A 4368-nucleotide genomic window follows, 5' to 3' on the forward strand; every position below is an offset into this window, starting at 1 on the left:
GAGAATTTAGTCTATCTTCACACAATAAACATCGTATGCACATTGGCGATGATGTAATTTTATTTAAATTTGGTGTCGGTGACAGCTATAGTTATCACAGGGCAGTGGGTTAAATCCTTCTCCATTTGTAGTAAACACACATAACGTTCCGGAGCACTTGCAAACGTATAGTTTGCTGTTTTAGGCCATACCCTTTGAACTTTTCCTACTCATCACCCAAAGCCTTCTTATTTTCACCAAATATAAACAAGATGTCTCATTTAGTTCATTGAAGACACCATAGAAGACATCATGAAGTCGAGAGTATGACGGAAGCCCGTCTGGTCGGGATGATGCATACTTAAAATTGAGCAGTGAAAAAGGCTCCCGTGGGGGAGCCGAAACGTTAATGTATTTTTAAATATATTTAAACCTTTTTGGTCGGTGTCTCGATCTCTTCCTTTTAAGTATACATAGAAGACATTGAGGATCGACAACCAGGAACATAGGGTAAAACGAGGGTTCAGGGATTATCAGCTATGTTCCTAATGAATCCAGAAGCTTAAAAGTATTCCCTCACAATACATATTCGGCGTGCGTCATAATCAGAACTGGTTTTGGCACGTAAAACCCCATAATTTAATTTAATACATATACCTCGCCGCCAATTTTCATCAAAGATTACTCGATGTGACGTACAGTTTTCTCGGGACATTGGGAACTTATAGCAGAAATTGGCCATATTGCACTTTCAATCACTTTATAGAATATTTTTACGAAGGCTGTAATTTAAGCACATGCACCTAAATTCAAATTCTCATTGGCCCTTAGGTTTGCCCCGTCTTCATCAAATTTAATATTAGTGGCACTTATAGTTCTTTCAGGAAAACAGCCTTAATTCCACACGGCTCGTAAAACCCTTGTAAATCTCTGGAGAACTTGAGTACATAATTTACTGCAAAGGCTGTAAACAACCCATACACCTTGTACTTCGTTTACACATCACCCACAACCGTTTTTATTTTATTTTTTATTTTCACCATATATAAACAAGGTGCCTTTTTGAGTTCGCGAATGACACGTACCTATAGCGGAATGCACGAAAACATGTAAAAAAAGGTATTCAGTAGTTATTTTCGACGATTACAATTACACAATAAACGTTGAACTTTCTCCCCACATCAGCGCTACCACAAACCCTATTTCCACTGAATACGAGCTTGAAGTCACTGAATTTCCACTGAATACGAGCTTGATCACTGACGCGATTACTAAGGCGATCACTGATTCCTACAGGCGGTAATGGCAATGTTGGCGTCATTTGTGACGTCGACGTTTCTATTGCGAATGACGCCTTGCCAATATTAATAAAGCCAGCAACAGAATGCACTCCCATCACGCATCTCACCAGACTCGGAAACACACGCTGCGTGAAGCTTGTGTTTGAGGGAGACTGCTTTCCCTCTCACGTCAAAGTTGGTCACGTCCGCCATTCAGTGCCACAAGTGCTTCCAGATTGGCCACGTGAAAAGCGTTTGTGTGAACAATGCCATGTGCCCGCGGGGGGGGGGGGCGCTGAATCTCATTCGGAAGACGCCGGCCGCGCGACTGTCCTGAAGTGCCCTAATTGCCGTGGTTCCCACGAAGTCTTTTCGAAATACTGCCCGTGGGTCCGGAGGGAATTCGCGGTTCTAAAGCGCATGGTTCGGGATCATTCAACACGCAGCGAGACTGCAGCTACACTTAGGCGGCGACGGTATCGCCATCGAAGAGCGCCACGTAAAGCCGCACCAAGCGACACACATTGTTCCTCCAAAGCAACTGCTGCATCAACGCGGAGCGCCACCATGAAAGATGCCGTGAAAATGAAGGAAGTGGCAAAACTCGATCATCCTGAAGAGTGGCCCACACTTCCAAGTGCACAACCTGCCACGGAGACACCTCGAATACCACCGCCATCGGTACCCTAACCAACCACTGCTGCAACGACGACTGCTGATCGCCAGGTTATAATAAAGTTGCGGTCGCTGATGGATGCTACGCGTGTACTACTCCGCAACATGAAAATCCCGTCGGCGCATAGCGCGCTGCAGGTGCTGGGCACCCTGGGCCCAATGCACTGCCCCCCCGGAAGCCATCGTTTCGAGAGGAGGTCCAGAATGCATCTGTCTTTCAATGGAACGCAAGATGACTTAAGTCGCACATGTCCGACTTTCGACAGTTTGTATTCGTGAATCAGTTTCCCATTATTGTCACTTCTGAGCCAAACCTGTCATCTCGCACCAGACTGTCCGGTTATGAGTGCACCCACGGGCAATGCAGCATGGTTATTGTTTTCATACGCTGTGGCTTGACATATGTTCATCACCCAGTGTCACCTGACAATGAAAACCAGTACGTGTGTTTGACTGTGAAGAAGAGCAAGGCCACCTTCACAATTCTGGGAGCCTTCTTATCAGCACCAAGTCATCTAAACTGCCAGCGCTTACGGGAAATTTTGACAACGAGTTCACAGCCGTGGGTGATTCCTGGGGATTTCAATGCCCACCATTATCGCCGGGGATGCTCCAAGATTAACTCGAGGGGCAGAAAATTGGTGTCGGTTGCCTCTGAGCGTGAACTTTGCTTGTTAAGCGATGGAAGCCCCACCTATCTGCGATAACAGCATATAGTAGCTGCCTCGACCTTAGCTTTGTTTCGAGCTCCTTTAACAGAAGAGTTGAATGGTTCTCGGACTTTGAAACGCGGGCAAGTGACCACATCCCAACTTATCTCACGATTGAGTGGCTGACTAGCTCGAAGTTCTCTGGAGCCGTCCAATCTGTTGACTGGCCGAAATTTAAATCATTCCTGGAAGACTGTTGTCGAGACGACATACCATCCAGCCTAGGGGACGCAATAAAATGTGCCTTACAGGTTGCCACACAATCGTTATTGAAAAACTTCGCAGGCACCGAATTCGAGATCGAGCTAGAAAAACGTCGCGCACTTCGCCGCCATGCGCAAAGAAGATATAGGCGCACAAATGTCCATTCATGATTAGAGATTGGCCAGACGCACAGAAGAAAATACAGCGCCGTATGAATAAGCTGGCTTTACAACTATGGGTGTCTTTCTGCGAGTCTCTGGATCCACGAAAGCTGTTGTCTCTTATATGAAGAACTGTTCGTGGCCTCCGTGCAACCCCTGGACAGTGCCACCCATATTATTCCCTGGCTCTTTACCTACTATGCAGCGAGGTTAAGGCGAAGAATCCTTCTGTAGGAGGATTGCCGGTGTAGCAGGTTCCACCGGACCACAGACGCCCGACCAGTCACCCTCCTTACGTGACGTGATCCCCGTATGGAGTGCCCTGTGGAACAACTAGAAGCTGCGCTTGCTTTAGGCAGGCGTTCCTCAGCGCCAGGGACACATGGCATTACATACCGCGCTCTGTGTAACCTTAGTGAACGAGCTCGAACAGCACTCCTGCTCCTGTACAATGACTCGAGGCTGACTGGCACGGTTCCCCATGCATGGAAGTCAATTCACCTGATTCCGCTCCTCAAAGCTGGCAAGTCGCCTTTGTAGATTGCATCATACCGTCCAATCGCGCTTGCTAGTTGTATAGGAAAAATAATGGAACGGCTAGTTCTAACGCGATTGGAGTGGCACCTGGAAAATTATGAAATTTGCCCGGGCACGTTGACAGGATTCAGGCGCGGTCGTTCCTCAATAGACAACGTTGTCGACTTCGTAACGTACGTGAATTCCAGAAGACCTGGAAACGCTTGTCTGCTGCCTTTTTTTCTAGACGTTAAATGAGCTTACGATATTGTCACATATGAAGCTATCCTTAAAGTGTTTGAAGTAATACGACTTGGTGGCAAGATATATCTCTGGGTTCGTAGCTACCTACAGATACGTTCATTCTACATGCTCCCCGGAGATCGCCCGACACCCCAGTATTACAGTAGCTGCGGAGTCCCTCAAGGCGGAGTACTAAGCCCAACGCTCTTAATCTAGCCCTTATTGGACAAATCGAGAACCTGCCAAGCACCGTTCGACTCCCTATCTAAGCCGATGACATCTATATCTGGACGTCGGGTGTGACACGGCTTCAGCTCCGTGCTCGGCTTCAGAAGGCGGCCTCACCGGCATAAGGCTACTTTCGTAAACAAGAACTTGAGGTGACTTGGGAAAAGTACGCAATGGTGGCATTTACTTGGAAGCCAATGTCTGCATAGGGCATATCAATCAATGAACAAGTGATAGCGTCCAGCAGAAGTCAGAAGTTCTTCGGGATTGTGATTGACAGAAATCTGTGGTGGACTCCTCACGTGAACCACGTGAAAAAGTGCCTGATGGCTATTTGTCACCTGTTCAAGTTCCTTGCAGGAAAGAACTGGG

Source organism: Dermacentor silvarum, chromosome 1 (assembly GCF_013339745.2).
Source record: "Dermacentor silvarum isolate Dsil-2018 chromosome 1, BIME_Dsil_1.4, whole genome shotgun sequence".
In the NCBI taxonomy this organism is placed as follows: Eukaryota; Metazoa; Arthropoda; class Arachnida; order Ixodida; family Ixodidae; genus Dermacentor; species Dermacentor silvarum.